Raw genomic sequence first — 25,349 nt, forward strand, 5'->3', positions numbered from 1 at the left:
TCATGGGGATCTTAGCGTGCAGGTAACGCGACACTTGGTATCCATGCGGTAGCATGAAGTCCAACAGTCCAGCTGTGGCGACTTTTATATATTTATATATTCTAATATTATTTTATTTAATAATTTTTTATATAACTTTTAATTATTCGTTTTTTCTTTTTATTACTAGCCTGTTTATTACTACATCCAGTCTCTTTGCTAATCTAATTGAAATTCATAGGCTTCATTCAGGCCTACTGACTTCTTGCATGGCTAGTTTTTCAGGGTTATCTGGTTGGAAATGGAATTACAGATGAAGCATTTTACAGCACACAGGTGCCTTGCCCTGCTGTGGTAAATTGCAATACACCCTACGTTTTTGAAACCAGTTTTATTTGCAGTATAGCAAATTTGTAAGGCGTTTTACCGTTTTTCTGTTTTGTGGAGCTCAAACCATTGCTGGCTCCTAATGCCTTTTTTGTTTACAGAGTTGAAATGCAAACCGACAAGAAAACGGGCTTAGGCTTAGGCTTAGGCTCGTTGGCAGGGGAAAGTTTGGAGTGCTCCTCTGCGTTGGCAGGGGAAAGTTTGGAGTGCTCCTCTGCGTTGCGAGTTTCTGCATCGGTATGCTCTTTACTAACAGAATGTGGAGCAATCCTGAGACGTACAATGACGTTGATCCCACGCACAAACGGGAATTGCAAGTTCTTTCTCAAGATTGTGAAGACAAGCATGCAAGTATTAAAGCAGGAAGATCTGTAAGTATTTAAGCAGGAATATTTGTAGGTTAAGATGTTGAAAGTGTTAAGAATTTAAGGTATACTTCATACGACTTATTATAATAAGTTATATTGTGTGCATTTCATTAGAAAGTCGAAAATGGCGAAAGCAGAGATATAATGGGGGAAGTTGCCAAGACACATCAAGCCATTCAGTAAGTAGTAGCAATTACTTTTTTCGACCTGTTTATATTTTTGTCATATCACCTTCAATCTGAACAAAGTCCTTGCAGTTAGAAACTTGACTTTCTCCTGTGTTCCACCTGTGCTTCTGAAATTCTGTATATTCTTCTGTAAAATGGCTTTGCTGGCCCTCTTCCATGTTAGGATCCACAGTTGTTCCAATGGCTGTCATCGCAAGTGCCGTGTTCGCTCCCTATCTTATCTATGCCATTGAGTGAGCAGTTTTAAAGACCTTGTTCTACCTGTTTATGTGACTATTCTAGCACCCTTAATTTGAACGAAGTCATTCATGGATGCCAATGATGATTGTGTTGTTTCGAGGTAACAGGCAGCGACTTTCATTGTTCTCTTTCGATTTATGGCTTAACTTATGTCGGCTGTCATTGATGATCACTACCCTGAATATTGCCTATTTCAGCTACATTGCCTAGTATTTTGCTAATTCATCATACGTATTTAGCAGTTCATAACCTATTTTTCTACAGCAGTAGCAAAATGGGATGCAGATTTCTATGTTAAGGTCGATGATGATGTGCATGTTAATTTAGGTACCAATCCCTCATTCTTTTAGAACCAGGATAATTTGATAACTACTATCAATGGAAGGATATCTTTGCCCTATTCTGTTATCACTAAGAACATACAGATGCTCTTCTCAGGGATGCTAGCCACCACTCTTGCACGATACCGATCTAAACCAAGAATTTACATTGGTTGCATGAAGTCTGGACCTGTTCTTGCACAGAAGTAAGTAGCTATGACCAAATAGCATAAAGCAATTTGGGTTTCCAGAGAATATCCTAAAATACTGGACCTTTCCGAATTGAATTTGTTTATAATTTTGTGAAAATTGTGATTGAAGATGTATAGAGCTAAATGATTATAGTCTTTTGGATTTCAGAAGCAAATCATATCCTTGTGCTGTGTTCTGTCACTCTATACAAAATTCAAATTAGTGGCTTGTAAACAGTTTTCGAAGTCGTTTTATATTTAGAGGGGACATAGATGTCTTCCACGGAATTGAGGCTCTTTGTTTGAATCAAAAGCCATGGTATTATAATACTTGAATGGCAGTAAATCATGTGTAGACTGTTGTGGACTTTGAAGTTTAAACTGAGGTGTTCTTTTAAGGCTGCCTGTTGAGGATTTTCGTGTGCCTACTGCAATACAAAACCTTGGTTCTCGCAGTTTTCTAATATTTACTGTCTTACGTTTAGGAAAATGTGCTAATAAGAATAATTTGTGTTCTTTCAGAGGTGTCAAGTATCATGAGCCAGAATATTGGAAGTTTGGTGAAGAGGGTAATAGATACTTCAGACATGCTACTGGTCAGATTTATGCTATTTCAAAAGATCTGGCTACGTACATATCTATAAATTCGTGAGTGTGGCCCTGCCTTCTCCACTCGAGATATTTTTCACTAGCAGAACGTCATTGTCTGCTCAATTTTGCTTTGAAGTTTTACAGCTTTTTGAAGGTGTTGAAATTTTCATAGGAGGGTTTCCTTCATATGTGTTGTATATTGTCTATGACAAAAAATGCAGCTGCTATTAAGTAGCCAACCTTGAACCTTAAGGTCAAAACTCTTTGCTAATCTAATTGAAATTCATAGCCTTCATTCAGGCCTCTCCAAAATATGTTGATGACTAGAAACTACGTTACGTTTTAGAGTCTAAAGCCCATGCATGCACTCACTCTGCCTTTGTCGTGTGCCGCCTTGTAACACAGTTGGTTCTAACTAATTAGTGCAACTTGGAGTTAAAGCTAAACCTGTGGTGAAAGCCTATTTCGACTTGCTTCTATGGGGCCTATTGGACCTGGAACTATGGAGGCTCGCTCCTCCCTAGACCTAGATCTAGATTTGATGCCAGAGACAATAAAGCCATCAATATATGATGTCACCATAGAAACATTGACAAAGTCCATTGTAACCATTGGATTCATATATATATACGTTTGAACATAATATGATGTTGCCATATCTAAGTTTTGCCCTGGCCATTAGATTCCAGGCCCTAGATGTTGCATATCGAAGTGTTACTATATGAGCTGGCATAAAGACGTTTTAAAATACTATACAGGCATAGAAACTTTCTCTCTAAACTCATCAAGGCCCACTTCCATAGCTGACAAGGCCTATGAAATCTGAAGTCTCCATCCACTACAGAGCCAAGTGCCAATGCTAGAGCTGGGCAATGCTAATCCATTTGAACCATATAAATCATACATAGAGAATATCGACATATAGAAGTTGTCATTGCTGTAGGAATTTACAGGGTAAGTTCCTCAGAAAGAATACCAAAAGGACACCGCTCACAACCAGATCTCAAATCAATACACCAGTATTTTTGACGTGGTTAAAACCCTCAGAGTGCAAGGAGGGAAACAGTCCACGGCCTGTCCCAACGTGGGTACAGACAATTTATTAATCAAAGAATGAAAATTTACATAAGCTTCTCTCATGCACGGATTACCCGAACAATGACCCTCCATGCGCTTTAAATAGAACTCATGGACCAATCGGGTGTCAAGCCACGGATCAAGTGTCGGTAATACCGAGGTGAGAGTGAACCGTCGGATCACTACATATCGTGACCGTCGGATTGTAAGTTACAAAATGTACAACGGTAAAGAAACACACTTTACCTAACTCTAACCTAACTCTATGCTAGACCAAGTTGAACTTAACTATATCCTATGTGTCGGAATATCCTAACATCCCCCCTTAAGAACAACTTGGGATAGGATTGAAGGATTTACAAATATGACACAATAGGAGAAGGAAGGAGGCACTAGAGCCTATCCCCCCTTAGTGACAACTTCCTGAACTCCAAGCATATATCGAAGTTTAGTGAACTTCGCCTCTGTGAGAGCCTTTGTGAAGATGTCTGCAACCTGATCATCCGTTGGACAATATTGCACTTCAAGAACATGGTCATGAATGAGCTTTCTGATGAAGTGCATGTGTAGTTCAATGTGTTTGCTGCGCTGATGCTGGACTGGATCTTTGCATAGCTGAATGGCACTTTGATTATCACACCAAAGTGTGGTTGGATGCTGCTGCTCAAAGCCAAATTCGGATAGGATCTGACGAAGCCACAAGGCTTCCTTACTAGCTTCCACGGCACCACGATACTCTGCTTCTGCTGACGAAAGAGAAATGGCAGCCTGTTTCTTACAAGCCCATGTAATAGGTCCTGAACCAAGAGTGAAGACATAACCGACAGTAGACTTCCGATCATCAAGGTCACCAGCCCAATCAGAATCAGTGAAACCAACTAACAGAGGAGCTGCTTTGGCACTGTAATGAATCCCAAACTGTACTGTACCTCGAACATAACGAAGTATTCTTTTAGCTGCTTTCCAATGACTTTCACGGGGGTTTTGCATAAAACGAGCAACAAGGCCAACAGCAAAGGAAAGATCAGGACGAGTATGGGTTAAATACAAGAGTTTTCTGACAAGTTGACGGTATAAGGTAGCATCAACTTCAGGAGAAGTACAAGAGACTGAAAGTTTGACTTCAGACTGAAAGGGAGAAGGGGCTGGCTTACAGTCTTCCATGTGAAAATGACGAAGAATATCACAAGCATACTTGGACTGGGAAAGGAAAATACCTTCTTGGATTGCAAGACTTGAAGACCGAGAAAATAGTGTAAGTGTCCTAAGTCTGTCATTTCAAATTTCTTTTTAAGGCTGGACTTCACATGGTTTATAAGGTTGGGATCACTACCAGTAAGAATAAGATCATCAACATAAAGAACAAGGATGATAAGAGAGTTGCCCACTTTCTTGGTGTAGACAGTATTGTCAGAATGACACCTAGAAAAGCCAGATTCTAAAAGAAAGCTATCCATTTTGGCATACCAAGCCCGAGGAGCTTGTTTGAGGCCATAAAGGGATTTCTTAAGTCGACAAACGAGGCTGGAGTCTGTTTGTATGAAGCCAATGGGTTGTTCCATATAGATTTCTTCCTGCAAGTCCCCATGCAAGAAGGCAGATTTAACATCCATTTGATGGACTTCCCATTTTAAAGAGGCAGCAAGGGAAAGAACAAGGCGGATAGAGTTCATTTTGGCAACTGGAGAGAAGGTTTCAGTGTAGTCAATGCCTTCAACCTGTGAAAAGCCCTTAGCAACTAGACGAGCCTTATGTTTATCAACTTTCCCATCTGGTCCATACTTGGTTCTGTAAACCCATTTGCATCTAACAAGTTTGCGTCCCTTTGGTAGAGGAACAAGATCCCATGTATCATTTGTCATCAATGAATGATATTCTTCATTCATAGCTGCTTCCCAATGTGGATGGCCTGAAGCTTCTGCAAAAGTGTCAGGATCATGATTTACTGGAGCTTGAGCCAGTAAAGAAGAGGCTCTTTCAAACTGAGAACGTGTACGTCACTGATCTGTAGGATCACCGGCAAGATCACCTGCTGCATCCCGAGTAGCACGGACCCATCTTGGAAGTTGAGGATCCTGAGAAGGTGGGGGAGGATTATCATCCTCGCTTTCATCATCAGAAGAAGAAATGTTTTCAAAGATATAAGAGATAGGAAGAGGTGGCACATCCGCCGGACTAGGCTCGCAGGCCGATTTATTTTCATCAAATTTTACATCTCTTCTAATGATAACATTTTTGGACTTAAATGGAATAAGTCTATAACCTTTTACATCTTCAGAATATCCAACAAAGTACATTTCTCACTCTTAGGTTCTAAAGCTTTATGCTTTTCATCTGGAATATGGGCCCATGCTTCACTTCCAAACACACGAAAGTGACTTACATCTGGTTTAATGGAACTCCAAGCTTCTTCTGGAGTGATATTCTCTAGAACCTTAGTAGGAGTGCGATTGATTATATAATTTGCACAATTAATTGCTTCGGCCCAAAAACTAAGACTGAGTCCTTTAGATTGCAGCATACAATTAGCCATTTCCTTTAAGGTGCGATTTTTCCTTTCAGCTACACCATTTTGTTGTGGAGTGTATGGAACAGTATGTTGCATTTGAATTCCATTTTCGGTGCAAAAGTTGATGAATTCGTTTTTAACATATTCTCCACCATTATCAGTTCTTAGCTTAAGAATTTGATGTCCAGATTGTTTTTCAACAAATGCTTTGAAGGCCAAAAAAGTGCTAAATACTTCGCTCTTGAGTTTTAAGAAGTATACCCAAGTGCGTCTAGAGAAATCATCAATGAAAGTTAAGAAGTACTTGCAGCCAGAGAATGAAGCAACAGGAAGAGGACCACATAAATCACTGTGCACAAGCTGTAAAGGGGCTGAGTTGGTTTAGGACCATTCCTTTGAGGATAAGACTTCTTAGGATTCTTCGAATTTGGTTGCTGCTGGGCGGCTAACGCTTTCGAGGAAGAGTTTCCAAGATTAAGAAGACCAAGGTGTAAGAGTTTTTCTTGTTCTCTTATTAAGGAATCACAAAAGGAGTCAAAGGAAGGGGTTTGTAGTCTTTGCCTTGACAAATGAAAGCTTCCCTTGTAGAATGAAAGTGGAAACAAATACAGAGTAGGCTGGTCCCAACTTAGTAAGGATGGAATAAATAAGGTTACCATCTTCTTTCTTAACTTTAACACCTTCCAAGAGATATCTAAGGGTCTTGAATTTGGACAAGAAATCTTCAATGCAAGAAAAATTATTAGGATCCAAAGTAAGCAACTCATTCTCAAGTTGATGGGCTCTAATTTCATTTTTAATCCCAAAAACTTTAGCAAGTTTTTCTAATGCTTCATGAGGAGTTTCAATTTCTGCAATGTGGAATCTAAGATCAGGAGAAACAGACATTCCTATCAAACCACGTGCTTGATCTTGTCTATTTTCCCATTTTTCGGCCTTGTCTTCATCTTTGGGTTTCTTCTCTTGGTCTGTGGCTATTCTGAAGAGACCTTTACTTCTAAGTAAATCTCCCATGTAGGCTACCCATTGGAAGTAGTTAGTGCTGTCAAGAATGACTTGGCATGGACTTTCCATTTTTTGAAAAAAAAATCCTGAAGCTGAAGATGCTGAAAGTAAGTGGTCCAATGGATAGATCTCGAAAAAATAGGCGGTTTTAAAAAAAATGGCTCTGAAAAAGGCTTCCGGATGAAGAAGATATGGCTTTTTGAAAAAAAATTGTTGACGTTGCCGGCAAAGTGCGCGAATGTGCGGGAATGAAAAAATCCGCCCCCACAAAATGGAGACTTGAACCCAAGACCTCTACTCTCTTAAAAAGTCTTTGAACCAATTGATCTATACAAAATATTTGAGAGAGAGAGAGAGAGAGAGAGAGAGAGAGAGAGAGGGGGGGGGGGCCTCGATTTGCGTGCTTGCCTTGGGAAGGCTCTTTTCCCCTACAAAACACAAAACACAAAACCCAACACGAATATGCAAAGAAAAACGAACCTTACGGCTCAAAGTTAGCTTTAGCCAAAAAACTAGAATTTTTAAAAAAAAATCTCAAAGTTAGCTTTTAACCGAAAAACTAAATATTTTTCTCAATGTTTCTGATTTTCCAAGATCACACTAAGGTGCAGGGAAAAGAGCATATGCATGAGAAAAATCCTTTCTTTCTGTTTCTGATTTGCCCAGATCGCACAGAGTCGCAGGGCAAAGAGCATACGCAGAAATGAAAGGTATAGATCCGGGAAAAAAAAAGGCTAAATAAACCGAAACCGAAATAAGCAGAGAGAAAATGACAGTAAACTGCAAAAAAAAAAAAAAACACTGTATACCTCCCGATCTGAAAAATGACGCAGCTAGGGCTACCGGAAACCTTTTCGCGTGAAACGAAAGGGGTTCCTCACTGAAACAGATGCTCCGAACGCAACAGAGCAGTCCTCTCGGCCCGAAAGCAGTCAGAAACAGCAGATCTAGGAAACGACAGCCGCATGCAGTTCTACCGGCTTCAGATTTGGATCACCAACGGACGCGGCCCTCAAATAGCTCTGATACCATGTAGGAATTTACAGGGTAAGTTCCTCAGAAAGAATACCAAAAGGACACCGCTCACAACCAGATCTCAAATCAATACACCAGTATTTTTGACGTGGTTAAAACCCTCAGAGTGCAAGGAGGGAAACAGTCCACGGCCTGTCCCAACGTGGGTACAGACAATTTATTAATCAAAGAATGAAAATTTACATAAGCTTCTCTCATGCACGGATTACCCGAACAATGACCCTCCATGCGCTTTAAATAGAACTCATGGACCAATCGGGTGTCAAGCCACGGATCAAGTGTCGGTAATACCGAGGTGAGAGTGAACCGTCGGATCACTACATATCGTGACCGTCGGATTGTAAGTTACAAAATGTACAACGGTAAAGAAACACACTTTACCTAACTCTAACCTAACTCTATGCTAGACCAAGTTGAACTTAACTATATCCTATGTGTCGGAATATCCTAACAATTGCCATCAGCCAACTGGACCTACTACAACCTCTCTACTTGCCATACTCTACTTGCTCTACTTGCATGGATACGTTGTTGACCTAGCAGCCCCAGTCCGCTCAAGACGTTACTATAGGAGCTCGCCAAAGCCAGCCAGGTGCTGCTGATGTCAGATAAGCATTAGATTAGTGCTATTCCCATTGCTTAGACCATTGTTGTTGTTGCATATTACTGGGTTTCTTGTATTCGATCACAACTCTCATACGTAAATCACTACTAGCCACAGCCACCTGATTTCGCATTTACTACTGCTGCCACATCCATTAGGACACTTATGAAAGCAGCTACAGTATGGACACTTATGAATGGTATTCTTTATTGATCCTAGTAGTTGGTTTATAAAGACGTTTTGACTAATTTGATGGTAAAGTATCTCAAGCCTAAATTCATATTAATGCACACTTTCACTGTCCTTCAATCACATGAATACCTTCTTCTGCTTATCAATATGTTTACTGTTGTACCTTGCTCTTTACCTCAATCCAACTGCAGTGTTCTGCTGCAACTTTTCCTATCTGCATATTGCCATGGGCTTGGCAGGCACCAAGTAAGGCTCCCCAAATAGTAACATTAGGTTTAAATGGAATTTTTTTTATAAAATCATATGCGTCATCCAAACAACCAGATCAACCATACAGGCGTAATGCCCTGTTCTTTAGCCCTAGATCTTGGCAGGCACCAAGTAAGGCTCCCCAAACAGTAACATTAGGTTTAAATGGCATTTTTTTTATAAAATAATATGCCTCATCCAAACAACCAGATCAACCATATAGGCGTAATGCCCTGTTCTTTAGCCCTAGATCTTAAATGTTAACTTCATGTAGGGACTCGCTGCCTCGCAGCTGCCCTTGTTAATAATAACAAATCCTACTTCCACTGAAAATAAAGAAAGTTGTATTTTTGAAGTTCAATCCCACTCAATTGCTAAGCCGTTACTTTTACTCATATGATTCTAGATGACAAAGGAATTGAGATAACTCATGGATATCAACTGCTAAGGTTTCCACAATAGAGTTTTAATACTTTGTATGTCGTGCAAGTGAAATTTGAAGTACATCCATATTATTATATTAAATGAACACACTAACATCATTTTTGACATTAAACTTTACTATAACTTTGGAACTTTAGAATGGGAATTATCCTAATTAGTTTTTTGCAATTGAAACATTCCATTCTTCAAGTGACGATAAGCTTTCCACGCATATATCTTACTACATGATAACTATAACTATTGATGATGTGAATTTTATGCAAATATCTTTTTATACCATTTTCCTATGTTAATACTTTAATTATTATCTAAGTATATATATAAGTGCTTTATTTGTATTAAATTTTTTTGATAAGAACTATTTTCACATACATGATTTATCGATGATATACCTATAAAAATAGGTGAATTTAATTTTATGATATGAAAAAATTGTGAAGGTTTAAGTTTTTATAGTTTAATATATACTAATGGGATATTATGATATTTAACTATTATGTCATCGTTGAGGTGGATAATTAGCCTATTTGCAACCATAAGGATATATTTATGTTCAAAACAAAATAAAATGGCAACATAGCCTTGTTGATGGAATTTAAAAAAGACTCCTAAGGATAGCAATGTGATTTAGGAAATGGAAATTTATTGTCAATATGAATGATTGAAACTATATAATATGATTCATGGTGATTATTTAGGCATATATAAAGATTGTTTGGCTGACTTTTCTCCAAAAACATCATATCTTGAAAAGAGGAAGAATGGTAATTAAAGCATCACAATGGACATTATGACAATACCGTTAAATGTGAAGTTAGATACAACCACATAAAATGCTAAACTAATTTGAGGTAAATTGATGGATGAAAGAAGACACTAACTATTCAATTTTTGTTTGGATAAATTATAAGTGATCAATTTGAGGGTACAAGTATAATTCACTAAAGGTACACATCAAACAAATACAAAATGGATGAAACATATGTTAAAATGGTAAGAAACTACCCTGTAAGGTAGTAAACAGACTATTAGAACAAGAAGATGAAAAACAAGAGTACAAAGAGACATGGGAAAATTTCTAAGTTTGATCTCCAATGTTACCATAATATAATTGATATAGTTACCTAGGGACTAATGATGATAATGAATGCTAGTTGTCATACCCTTGATCAATTTAGAATAATGAAATCAACAAAAATAGCACTAGAGGTGAGTGAGTGGAAGTTTCACAAACAATAGAAGAAGTCAATGACTTTAGATTAAAGAGTAAATCCATAATAAAATTTATCAATTATAGGAAGATAATTTATGTTCATGGCAATCTCTATAATAGTTTTTCCCTCTAATGGGAGAGTCACATTATAAAGTTTTCCATAGGTGACTAACTATATGCATGGATTATGGACATCATGGTGTATGATTAGACAATTCTATTATGTGATGCCTTAAAATAGGAAATTATAAGTAGATTACATTTGATATCCACTTTATTGAATTTATTTATATGGTCTTACCCAAGTTGGAGAATGGTAACAACATTTCCAAATGTAATAATTTTATGCATTAAGAGAGGAGGAAAAGAAACCATGGTGACTAGAGGTGATAAATCAAAGTCACTTTGATAATATGTTTTTGAAATTGAAGTAGACATGGAATATTAGGAATATTTAGTATGAGGAAGTGAAGGGGTGTTTCTATCAAGAAGAAGTTTCTTAAGGATATTGAGTGACATGATTGGTAAGGGTCAAAGTAATGACCTATAGGGAGTTGTGAAAACTTTTAATTTGTTAAGAATAAAAAGTGATAAAATGGGAAAATGTTTAAAAGTAAATATTAAAGATAATATTTGTCTACCATTGGAAAATGAGATACATTTTGTGATAAGATGAGGCTTAAGAACTAATGAGAAAACAATTAATGTGAAGAGCAAGAAGTTGGTATTCCATTGATAAGTTATGTGTTTGGATTAAATGAGTCAATTTATTGGAAATGAAACAATGGTTTAAGGAGTGATGGTAAAGCTAGTGAAACTTGCAAGTAAAGAGACTATATCAAAACTGTAACATACTGATACTGTGGCTATGTGTATCTTGTAAATTGTGAACTTATTATTGAAAGAAGAGGAAATTATTATTGGACAATAATTGGCATCTTGTTGAAAACATGACACTGTTGGTATTCCTTGTTCACAAAAAACAAATGAAATTGATTTTCTGATAAATTATGATAAAAATGCTTATAGTATATTATTTCTCTGGATTGAGACAATTCTCATATTTATGATGTTATGATATGAGGTTATACTAACATGTGGTTCCATTTATTATGTGATGGCATGATATATATTTGATACATATAAGTTGATATTGTAAGTTATGATGGTATTTTAGGATGTGAAGCATGTGATTATTGCATGCAAATTTTATGACTACATCAGCACACAATTCTCTACTATTCAGAACGTTATGATAACAACGATGTTATGTTCTCATGATGGCATGCAAAATTTGGCACATGGATTATTTTCTATGATATTATGATGTTACAACTAATGCATTGGATGCATGTTGAGATGTGGTGATTGACAAGAAATCCATAAATGGTCCAAGAGGGTCGGTTTATTTGATGATCTCATGGGAGACCATATCTATGAGGGATAATATGTAACACCATATAGGTTGGGGACAAACTCAATCAAAACTACATATGCCAATGGTTATTTTGATTTGTATAACTCTTAATGGATAGCTCTTGAGGGGCTATGGGACCATCTTGAGGAGGTCAAGTGCCTAATATTTGATTAGTATTTGATATGAAATCTTGAGGAAGTTGAGTGCCTCATATTGGATTGGGATGCCGAACTCTTGAGGGGGCGTGAGGACTTCGATGCTTGGGGTTGTGCACCTTAGTGGGTGTGGAGAGAGTAGGCCAACCTTCCGAGATGCCCAAGGTCATTGAGTATTGGGATGGGATGCCTGTCTTGAGGAAGATGATGTCTAGGCCTTAGTGTGAGCTTCGGGGCCAACCTTGGGCTATGACACAGACTAATGAGGCTTTATGCCTGGTTCTAGAATTTGGGAAAAAGGACAAATATTCCTTGGGATTTCTTGGGTGTTGTGAAAACTTTCAATGCTTGCTGGTATACCAGTTCAACAGAGAGTGTACGGAAAATATGAAGTAATAAATAACTAAATAAAAATAAAATAAAAAGTTAAATGATTCAAATTAACTTCGGGATGAATTTTCTGAAGGAGGGGGAGTATGTAATGCCCTACAATAATAATAATAATAATAATAATAATAATAATAATAATATAATAAATAATAAATACTAAATAAAACAATAATAAATAAATAAATATAATAATAGTAAATAAATAAAATAGTAAATAATAAATAGGATTCTAGTTTATATATATATATATATATATATATATATATATATATATAAGTAAACTATAAAAATAATATGAATAAGTAAAGTCAACAAAAAGTGAAAAAGAATAAAATAAGAAATAGGTAAATTAAGAGAAATATTGAATTAAGTAAAACTTAAAACAAGGAAATAAATGTTGGTATGCTCACCCATGGATTGTGTGCATGCAGATCCCTTTCCAATTTTGGAACCGTTTGTTCTATTTAATGGATGAAGAGGGGGATGAGATTCATTCATTCCATTGGAAGAAAAATGTTGTGAGACAAATGATTCTCTGATAGTAGTAGTTGATTGAAGGCTTTAGGGTGACCAACTATAGAAAGGTTATGAGCAGCTGAGCCTACGGGTGAATGGAGAGTTGTCCCAAAAAACTTTATTGCAGTTAACAAGATTCAAATAACGTTCAACTTTGAAATAACAAGTAAGGAATATCGTCACTACAGGTAGGTCATATTTGCTTGTGTTTTTGAAAATTGTAGGCTAATTAGTTGAATAGTTTGTGTGTTGATTACAAATCACATAATTTATATAATTCGTTGTATATTTTAATTATGGGGTTGTTACAATATGATGTCAGATTGAGGTGATTCAAATTGGGTTGGATACTAGATTTCAAGAACTGCTTTGTATATAAATATGTTTTAATAATGAACTCGTATGGTTCCCCAAAATACAACTATTTCATTTTTATTTCACCCTAACATTCTCCCAAAATGAATTTTGAACAATGATTCAAATGATTATTCATGGAAGATTGAACCAACCTTATTATGTAAAAAATTTCATAGTATTTTTATGAATTATTTATTCCTATATATTGTCGTAACAAAGTTACTGACTTAATGCGAATTGTAACCTGAAATGAGAACTCTAGCCCAAAAATCCCCTATTTTTGCACAAAAAATATGGAAAACACTCTGGAAATGAAAGTGTTGATGCTACATCAACGTTTTTTTTGGGTTAATTTTTTTTTTAGCAACTACATTAAAAACCAATTTTTTTGTGCAATAAACATGAAAAAACACCCCAAAAATGAAAAGTGTAGATACTACATTAACACCATTTTTTTATGGGTTAAAATTCTTATCTTTTTTTGACAATGGCATAAAAAACTAAAATTTCCGTGCAATAAACATGAAAAAATGCCTTGAAATAAAAAAGTGTGGATGCTACATAAAGTTTCTTTGTTTTTTTTTTATTAAAATTCCAACACTTTTTAGCAATGGCATTAAACAAGTATGATGACTCTGTAAAACCTTAAAATTCTGATATTTTTTTATGATAGTGTTAAATATAAAATATCACAACTGCAAAAAACCTTAAAATTCCCAAAACAATTCTACCATAGTATTAAATATAAATGTCATGGCTCCAAAAAAAGTTAAAATTTTCACATTTTTCAACCATGACGTTAAAGATAAAATATCACAACTCTAACAAACCTTAAAATTTTGACATTTTTTATCCATATAATTAAAACCAAATACCATGACTAGAGAACCCTTAAAAATGAATACTTAAATCAAAGAGTCATTATACCAAAAGTACTTTTTTTAAATGCTAAAATTATAGCTCTTTTAAAATCTTAGCCTAAGACAACTTGACACATTGCATTTAAAATTTAAAAATCAACCACCAAATTGCCACAAAGTGGTGGTAAATTTGACTCATTGCAATGAAAACTTAAAAATCATCCATGAAATTGACACATGGTGGGGGTAGGCTTGATCTATTGTAACAAAAATTGTAAAATCAACTATCCTATTGACACATAGTCAAGTCTAGTTGCTAGTCTAGCATTGACACATCCCCTTCTTTTGACGGTGCTGGACCTGCCAATATCAGGGGATCTCCCCGGTATGAGGTCCCAACTAGACCTCATACCGTTTGGTGTAGGAGTCCCATCCGGTACGATGGTCCGGTTGCCATTATCTTAAAGATATGCCTCAACTCTTGCTTGTTAGCACAAGAGAGTGGTTTTCTTTGTCTTCGAGAAGTGAGGTTCACGTGCCTGGTGAGTGTAAGTGTCACTTGCATCAATGGTTCTTTCACCGTCGACGGAGAGGGTGAGAGTGAGTTCTAGGTCGATTGGGAGTAGTCCCAACATTGCTAGGAACAAACAGCACAACATCACAGGCACAAATTCCATAGGAGTAGTCCACACGGATGCAGCAATCACAACATACAAGGTAAGATAACATGTACAACACTCAACAGATCAGTCTGAACGAGTGCAATGGTTGTTACAACAAGCTTAATGTGAAAGGTCTATCTGATGTCTGGGAGAGCAGTCTACATGAGTGAGACATTATTAACAACATATACAACACATTTCCATTAATAGATTATGCATTACAACAAATGAAACAGTTCAGATGTAGAACACAGGTTAAAGCAACATGCGTTACAAGTGTTAAAGATTAGCCTTACAACAAATACAATACATGTGTGAAAACGTGATGGCCTGTTAGCAAGCTTTTGAATTAAACGAAAGTTCCAAGACACATCATTACACCATACATCACTAACCTCTAGTGCAGGGCTGTTATATGGAATTTATATCTATGGATAAGTACATCTTCCCTAAGTGGGTAGTTACACTTAGAACAATAGAAGTAAAGATGTTTAACCTTTTCCTACAATAGAAAGACAAGATAACAGAACCTACTTGTGATCCTTCGCTTCCTTTGATCTCCTTTGAATTTCTCTCGTCGCTCTCGCTCAAACTGAATTCGCTCAATTGGTACCTGCCGACATAAACAGAAGACGACAAAAATCAAAGCATATGATCTATCTACAATAAAGAAATGGAATCAACAATAGCTGAACATACATTCATCATAGGTATAGACAAAAGTATTGGAAAAGGAACAAACAACTTTATTGATTGATAGAAGGATAAGTTACACCCAATATGGTTCGATCCTATGTCTCTCATCTAGCTTAGTCCAAACCCTCATCGCACAATAGCACATCAATCTAGCAACATAACATTACTTGAAAATGATTTCAAGTCTCAAACCAATAGTATTTCTCTATAATATCCAAGTTCTAGCCCCCTTATCACTATGATGAGTGGTAAATTTATAGGGAAATGCAAGTGGTTTTGTCATAAATTGTGCATTGAATGGTTTTCCATAATTAGATAGCTAGTTTCCATGGAGAAAGGGATGAGAGGATAAAGGGTTAATTGATCCATAGCCTATCCAAAAGTGAGCTCATAGGATGAGATAAGAGTTGGGCATCCTTCTAGAATGCTCTAGAATCAAGGAATATTCCCAAAATCCTATGTCAATTTCGCTCATCCTCGTCCAGCACCGGTTAAAGTGGGCCTAAGTGCCATGTAATGTGGGTCTGAATGGGCCTACCTGCTATGCAGAGCATTTGCCCCTGACCAAGGTTGCGCTGGTGTCTCAAAAGGCATTTCAGCAGGGTTTCAAGCTAGGAAACTTTCATGGATGAAAACATTCAATATGATGACTTGTCTAGGGCATGTAGCAACTGAATTAGGGTTTGATGAGCCATATTTGTATTGATTTGATTGTTGGGAGTGATGTGCCCAAATAGACTTGTAACAGCTACCCCCTAAAGCATGAAGTCGAAAATGATTATGTTGACTGATATGCTTTATGATGTGATGAGGAGGATCTAAAGCAGATGGTGACCTGCATCAATTACAACACATAATATCATGATATCTTTGAATTTTTCATGAATTGCTGAGGGAAGGCATACCCATACTCAACATATAAACTTTTCATTACATGTACATAAATCAGATATTCATCTATAGATATAAACCCATGATAGGATGACCATCTGTGTAAATCCATCGTACAGATGATTTAGTACTCTCCTAAAATCGGAGCTCAGATGGATGAAAGTAGATTCGGGGTCTTCTATCTTGTCCAATCATTCGCTCAAGTATGAGTCTAACCATGTGAAAATTTGATAAGTCGAACATGAGAAGACATCGTCTAATTACCATCCAATGATTTAAGCTGTTAACAGATGCGAGAGAAATCACCGATAATGATAATGATTCTCAAGGTACTACAATAAATTCTACATGGTGTGAATAGATGTTTTGATGTCGAACACGATACAAAGTCTTTCGATCGAAGGCCTATGATGTCAACCTATTTCCAGAAGTGAGAAACTTTCCATTGATGTATGCAAGCCTCAAGGTACTCGAAGGGTATTTCCAAGTCAACTTCTTGGATAATTTGTTGATGTCGACAAGAAGCGACTCATCGCAGGAGGGCCTTGATGTATCCCCCATCAACGACACGAAACAAGTGTAATGATTTTGAAGATAGAATGTGATTGACGACACTATGTTTAGGAATGGTGGTCATGAAAATGAAGGTTTATGAGTATTGCAAAGGATGAACTTTACTGAGTGACTTCTCTTGAACATGTCAGCGACACTGAATGAATTGGTAGGATTGACCCAAAGCCAAAGTGATGGATGGTGTGATAGGCCATAGGTATGATAACCATTAAGCAGATAACCCAACCCAAATAGCCACGAAGGTGAAGTGAAAGTGTCATGTTCAAGAGCGACTTGCTACCATAAAGTGATTTATCCCTTTTCCCATGTTCCCCAGTCACTGCTGACCAGTACCTTTTTATTTTTTATTTTTTAAACAAGCTTTAGGAGGATAACATATTCTTGTAGTATAATTCCACCCTTTGGGTGAATCCATCCCTATGTGATGTTTTAACGAGTCTAGCGAAGGTGAAACTCAGTCCTGTCATGATAGACAAGTTTGTCGCTATTTGATGTTTTAACGAGTTTAATGAAAATGAGAACTCGGTCCTTTTCATATTTAGAGAGTTTGAAAAGGGACAAAAAGGAAACTCCACAATTTCTTTTTCATAAATTTGTCTCTCAAGTCCGAAAAAGCATAAAATAATACAAGACAGAACCTATTTACCATGTTCGATCAACGTATTCCTTTTTTGTAAATAATCTATCTCAGTCTGGAAAAGGGTTAAACTTATACTTAGTATATGTCGTTTCCAATCCACTTACAAGTTGAAAAGGACAAGCGCTCGGCAATATTTTCATGTTTAAAGAGTTGGAAAAGAGCTTGAAAGCAGACCCCCTATTTGATTTTCTTTTAACAAGTCAAAAAAAGGAAAATACTCGGCGATCTTTTCATTTTTTACGAGTCAGAAAAGAGCTTAAAGGTTACTCATCCTAAGGAATGAGTGTCATAAAGGGTAGCAACTAGTTCCAACAATGGTGGAATTGCTCAAAACATGTAATGGTTAAGAGGCTGGCTAATAAAACCACTCATTACAACTGTTCCTCAAAAAGGGTAAAACAACCAAGTGAAAGTGTATGATCGGCCAAGTAGATAGTGACGATGGAAGGAGAAAAACCAAGGCTCATCTGACGGAAGAGGCTGATAGAATGGAAATCATGAGCGTTAAAATGGAGATGGGTTCATTTTTACACAATCTTGAACCATAGGGAACTATGCTTGGATTCAGTTTCCCGTTTACACAAGCTTGAAATGAAAAACTATGCTTGGATTCAGTTTCATTTTTTACACAAGCTTGAAACGAAAAACTATGCTTGGATTGGTTTACATGCCCCCAGCATCATGACTCAATTCTAGGTGCATGTCCCCCAAGCTTCATTACATTCACCTAAGTAGACTACTCGTGGCTATCAGGTGGATGGAATGAAGGTTCATTTACGAGATCAAGTGAAAGACTCGACTGGGATTTTACAAGATATAATCAAAGACTCAAATTGGAACTTTGCTCCAGGGGACCTTGTTTCATTTTTTAATGAGCTTGACACAAGACAAGGAAATTTTCTCATATTCCTTGTTTCATTTTTTAATGAGCTTGACACAAGACAAGGAACTATGCTCTGGGAATTGTTTCATTTTTTTAATGAGGTTGACACGGTAAAAGAACTATCCTCATATTCCTTGTTTCATTTTTTAATGAGATTGACACAAGACAAGGAACTATGCTCATGATTCCTTGATCATGACCCATAAGAGGTCATGACTTCCAAGAGGTTCTCATCAGATGGGAGAACAATGCTATGGAAAGGATACGTAGCAAGGAATCCATTAGAGAGATCTAGTTCCAATGGCCCCACTACATAATGCACAACATCACAGAATTGATCGTTAGTTGATGTAGGCATGGAACGACTTGCCACATAATTGACCCATGGCGGGGAAGATACCATTGGGACAAAAGGACCATTTAGGGAAGATGGTTGTCTGGAAGCCATATTTGTACCGGGAAATGAAATCTGGTCAACGGTGACAATTCTGCCTTCATGCAAGAAACACATCACTCAAAAGAGTGTTGAAACAATAGCTCCCATCTCATAAACATAGTCGTGCCCAAGAAGTAAATTGTAATATAAAGGGCCTAGGACTACCATCACATTGAGATAAACAATTTTTCCTCCCAAAGTAATAGGCAACTGAGGAATGATCCCTAATGGTTGACTAGTTCCTTTGTTAAAAGCCAACAAATTCTGGGTAACAGGCACAAGTGGCAGTGAACTGAGTGCTTGCCAAGTAGTGGAGGAAAGGATACTCACAGATGCACCTTCATCTATAATAGTTCTAGATACAATCATATTATAAACCTATACTATGATCTGGAAAGGCACATAAGAAGGAAGACGACATCCTGCCAGTTCCAATCAAAGGATGTGAATAGTCTACTTGGAGGGGGTATCATAAGAATGGGATAATTACCCCCTTGAGTTATGAGAATGAGAGGATTTTCCTCCTGTCTTGATGGAACAGGAGGGTTGCCTCCAAGTTCATTGGCATTTGAAGAAACGAAAAGAGCCTGAGTGGTATTGTACTCACTCTCTATGGGAAAGGTACAATTAACTGAAGGTGAAATCTGGTCAACTGTTTCCTTGACCTGTGATTGGTTAGGTATAGACTCATGGGATTCAAATTAAGAGAGTGGGTTTGACTGATGTTTGATTTGGGTCAGTCATTTCATCAACTAGTGAAGGATTAAAGGATACTCTCCCGTAACCAGATGGAACTCGCTGTGGAGAAGTAGGATGGTTATTCAACACTTTTTGGGCTTCATTTAGATAGGGACAAAGGTGAATGGGGTGATTCCCTTCGCATAACCTACAAGGAAACTTAAATTTACCCTTCTTTCCATGAACTTTACTACCACTAGTTGATAGTGTGTCACCAACATGATTTCCAGAAGTTAATAACACAGGATGATGTGAACAAGAAGACCATTCTTCTAAGATATGAGGAATACTAGAACAATTTCGAAGAAGATGGTCTCCCATACAAAGTTTGCAAGGATATCGAAGTTTTTGAGGCTTATCGAACGATTTCTCATTAGAAGTTGCATTCGAAACAATGGTTTCGTGGTTGCCCCCTTGTTAAATTTTCTTCTTCTTCTTCTTATCCACCTAATTACTAATGTCAATACTTTCACTAGGTGAAGAGGAAGAATGGGAGGAAGAAACAACTGATGAAGAAGGTAAAGGGTCAACTGGAGGTTGATTTTGTCCAGTTGTAACAATATTCAGTAGCGGGGCCAAGGAGGTTGAGAACGACCATACTGGAAAGCCGATGGTAAGTCTCAAAAGGGACAATGTAGCCATATAAGGAGCTCTAATATTTCTGAAAGGAGGAAAAGGACTAGGATTCCCATTAAGGAATTCCTTGATCTGTGGACTCTGGAGTTGATTCCATATGTCTCAACCTAAGATCAACTTAGTGATGTGGAGGATGTTATCCATGGTAAATTAATTTTATTTTAATCAAAATAACATAACAAAACAAAAGAGGCATAATCTAGGAAAAAGGATTACCAACTGTGAACTGCAATATACTGCCTCAGTAAACTAAGGACTTAACATACGTGCAGGCAATCTCCCTGAATGGTGTTTTCAGTGTATCACAGTATACAAGGTGACCGACTCGGTTACCTATGGATGGATATCAACCTAATGTAGTCCTTCCAAATATACCCGAAAGTACGTGGAGGCTCAATCCGTGTTAGCGGTATCGAATGCGAAATTGCACAGTGAGAGCATTCCCTTATACTTTTCGTACTACAACACCGCCCGATATACCCGAAAGTACATGGACGAGCTACGATATACTTACTTACATGGAATGAGGTATCACACTGGGAATGTATCACAGAACATTAGTGATATCTACTATGCTTAACGACGTCAAAACACGTCCCTAACCTAGACCTATAAACGTTATGCATTAAGTTACAATGCTCCATTAGGTTAATTGAGATAAATTTTAGTTGATCTTGTTTAAAATTTTTCCTTTCAGGTTCACTGTGTGATGTTTCTAAAACTCCTAGAATGAAACTATGATGAGAAACATTATTTTCATTTGATTTAAACAATGAAAACCGTAACTAAAAGGGATAGAGCAATCAGAATATTTAAACAAAGAGGATAGAGCATATCTAATGCAACTTTCCCTATACCATTCCTACAAGCACACACAAACTTCTAAATGAATTGTGCAAGTTTTTATTTTCATTCCTTTAATGTTTAGATGAACATCAAGAGACTAAATTCACAAACGATCAATCAATGATTTTCACAAGAAACGAAGACTTTACGACAGTTTCTTTTTCCAGGAAATGAAGACTTTACGACAATTCTTTTTTAGAAAATTAAAGATTAATCAATATAAGCTAACTTTGACAATGAATTGATAATGTTAAAGAAATATCTTAAGAAACACTAAACAATCAAGGTCAAAGTAGGGTTAGGAAAGGAAATGCAAATTGATTTCAGAGACATAGAAAACATTGATGTTTCAGCAAACAACATCAAAAGCAACTATGAAAAAATCAAGCAAAAGATGGATTGTTTGGCTTGATAGGGATCAACGCAGCCCTGAGTGGGAGACAATGTGTTTTAGAGTACTGTCTCTAAGCCAAGGGTGCTCTACAGTGCACTATCCCCTGACCAAGGGTGCACTGGTAACATAACATTCCTAGAATAGGCATTTTCAGTGCAAATTTTGACCAAAAAAACTTCAAAATGAGTGAAAAGAGATCAATGAAGTCAAGTAAAGTCTACTAGGATGTAATACCATAAGGGTAAACTACCAGGAATGATGGTTGTTCCCCAGTCAAGTCGCCAATTTGTTATATGGAATTTATACCTACGGATAAGTACATCTTCCCTAAGTGGGTAGTTACACTTAGAAAAACAGAAGTAAAGATGTTTAACCTTTTCCTACAATAGACAGACAAGATAAAGGAACCTACTTGTGATCCTTCGCTTCCTTTGATCTCCTTTGAATTGCTCTCGTCACTCCTGCTCAAACTGAATTCACTCAATCGGTAACTGTCGACATAAACACAAGACAACAACAATCAAAGCATATGATCCATCTACTATAAACAAATGGAATCAACAACATTTGAACATGCACTCATCATAGGTATAGACAAAAGTATTGGAAAAGGAACAAACAACTTTATTGGTTGATAAAAGGAGAAGTTACACCCAATATGGTTCGATCCTGTGTCACTCATCCAGCTTAGTCCAAACCCTCATCACACCAATAACACATCAATCCAGCCGCATAACATTACTTGACAGTGATTTTAAGTCTCAAACCAACAATATTTCTCTATAATATCCAAGTTCTAGCCCCCTGATCACTATTATGAGTGGTCAATTTATAAGGAAATGCAAGTGGTTTTGTCATAAATTGGGCATTGAATGGTTTTCCATAATTGGATAGCTAGTTTCCAAAGAGAAAGGGATGAGAGGATATATAGTTAATTTATCCATAGCCTATCCAAAAATGAGCTCATAGGATGAGATAAGAGTTGGGCATCCTTCTAGAATGCTCTAGAATCAAAGAATATTCCTAGAATCCTATGTCAATTTCGCTCATCCCTGCCCAGTGTAAGTTAAAGTGGGCCTAAGTGCACTGCAACATAGGTCTGAATGGGCCTACCTACTATGCAGAGCAGTTGCCCTTGACCAAGGCTGCGCTGGTGCCCCAAAGAGGCATTTCAGTAGGGTTTCAATCTAGGAAACTTTCATGGATGAAAACATTCAATATGATGACTTGTCTAGGGAATGTAGCAACTGAATTAGGGTTTGATGAGCCCTATTTGTACTAATCTGATCGTCGGGAGTGATGTGCCCAAATAGACCTGTAACAGGGGCATTGGAGCCACTACTTACTCCTCAAGGAAAATATTATAAACTATTTTGGCTATGTGGGAGGAGATGAGGTGAAAAATTCTTTTGCATGTACAAATAAGGGAATATTTATAGCCAAGGGTGAAACTGACCCTTGTGGCTGTTCAAATACCCTCATGACCATTTGGATTCCATGAATTTTTGACTTACATGACTCTTTGTTCAACAAGTGGGTCTCTTGGACTTCCACATTACATCACATTGATTAACAACATAACCCATAATGGAGATGTGGGTGACATGACTTGACACGACAGTGCTAGTACATTTGTGTTGCTGCTGGAGTGCATGTCGAGCTATAGTACTGCTAGGTGATGGATGCTTTCATGGTGTATCATAGCTTCACCTCTGCATGGCGAAGTGTGTGGAGTCTTCAATGGTCCTTGGTTCACTTGATGAAGCTTTAGCATGTCATTCCTTACTTGCATGCTGGAAGGCTTGACAGGCTCATTTGTTCGTGAAGGTGCATGTTCGTCACATTTGTCTGTTTCGCATGCTTCGTTTGTTTGTCCTTTGGTGAACCTGTCCTTTTGCATGTGCTCCCTTCGTTCATCCTATTCGTCGTATTGCCATATTTGTTGGTGTACCTGTACTTGTAGTCACTCATGACAAGACGACATCAAATTCAAAACCTCCTAGTCTACCATGGCACATGATCATTTCGGATGCAAGTGACTGGGAGAGGCGGCAAGGTTGTGAAGCAGGATGATGGCTTCAGGCACTGCTAATGAAAATTGCGCAAGAGTCACTGAGTGATGGAGAACGACAATCTGAGTCAACAGTAACTATCCGCAACGTCTGGCTCGAATGGGAGGCAAAATTGTGCAAATTTTGGGAGGCAAAATTCGGGCTGCAGGAAGGCAAGGTAGGCATGCTCTGTGCAGTTTTTGCAATGAACAAGTAGTGGGGGCTGGTCAACTAGATTTGCGCAATTTTCCAGAGGAACGGGGTGGGCTGCATGAAGGGTTAGCAGGCAGAAATCATGCAGTTTTTGGGAGGAATTGGCCAGGAGACTAACAGCCAAAACTGTGCAATTCCCAGATGGAACTGACGGTTGGCTACCAGGGTCACTGGCAGCCAAAACTGCACAATTCCCAGAGGGAACTGGCAGTTGGCTGCTCAGTCACTGGCAGTAGAAACTAGATAATTCTTGGAGGGAACTGGAAGTCTGCTGCTAGGAGTTGCTGGTGGGGAAATTGCACTGAAGTTGGGAAGTTGACCTACTGATCATCTTTGCACAATTTCTAAGTTGAGTAGACTGTTAGACAACAGAAGGCCTCCTCATAAAAACTATGCAATTTCTTGGATGAGCAGTCGGTCGCCTGTCTAGATGACTGACTTGGAAGACTGTGCAATTTTCTGAAGGAGACAAGGACAGGCACTTGGTTTCTATCCAACCTATCTGTGCAATTTCCTCAATTAGTTGAGCAAGTGAGGTCAGTGGTCTTTACAGAATTTTTGAAGGGAGTCAGTCCCTGGGAGACTACCGGGTCCGACTGTTTGGGTGGTTAACATGGAAGTTGATTGAACTACTTGCAGGCAACGCAGCTTGAAAAGACTAGCTTGGTGCTTCTGCACTGTTCTGGTTGACAATCGATCGAGTCGATGGTGGGGTGATGGTCGACTATTAGAGGGGAGTTTGGTCATCAGGACTTTAGCAAAAATCACTAAGTGTGTGAACGATCAAAAGATGCGTAGGTGATCATTCAAACACACACTCACATGACTCAATGATGAAATGACTCAAACCATATAGACACACATGTTCAACATGACTGACTGATGATGCAAGTGACAAGCGCAAAACTCGTGATTGACCGTTCATTGATTGAGACGATGCTTGCATGGCAATGAACGTGAATCTGTGTGTGAGTGCGATAGATGCTTTCATAGCGAACACAACAAGCACATATGAAGTGAAGATTTCGATCATAACCATAAAATGGTCACAAGCATGAATTAGACACCAGCATGCAGAAACTTGAACGAAATGAACAAGCAAGGTGGATGCGAGGACTCACACGAGCTCACGGAGTGAACCCACGTGTGTGCATTTATCAAGCGAAACTCTCAAGGGAGACTCCGAAATTGGTGTAGGCCAAAATTTTAGAGGGTGATTGTAGTTGCTACAACAACTTCACAAAGAAAAGAAAAAAGTGAAATAATAAATAAATAAAAATGAGAAAAACAAAACAAAAATAAATAAAGAAAAAGAAAAAAAAACTAAAACAGAAGAAAAACAATGAAAAGAAAATAAATTAATTAAAATATAAAAAGAAGAAGAATTTAAACCAAATAAAAAT

At 37.6% G+C, this 25,349-nt stretch overlaps 1 long non-coding RNA gene across 1 annotated transcript; it reads left to right on the forward strand.

The window, feature by feature from the left end:
• Window positions 1-472: 472 nt before the first annotated feature.
• Window positions 473-1,059, forward strand: LOC149157633 (uncharacterized). The gene is made up of 2 exons (XR_016261078.1): window positions 473-737; window positions 849-1,059. It is a non-coding gene; the product is annotated as an uncharacterized LOC149157633 (long non-coding RNA).
• Window positions 1,060-25,349: the final 24,290 nt, after the last annotated feature.

Source organism: Pinus tabuliformis, chromosome 5_2, assembly GCF_031772625.1.
Source record: "Pinus tabuliformis cultivar Carrire ecotype Pingquan chromosome 5_2, CPIR1, whole genome shotgun sequence".
Classification (NCBI taxonomy): domain Eukaryota; kingdom Viridiplantae; phylum Streptophyta; class Pinopsida; order Pinales; family Pinaceae; genus Pinus; species Pinus tabuliformis.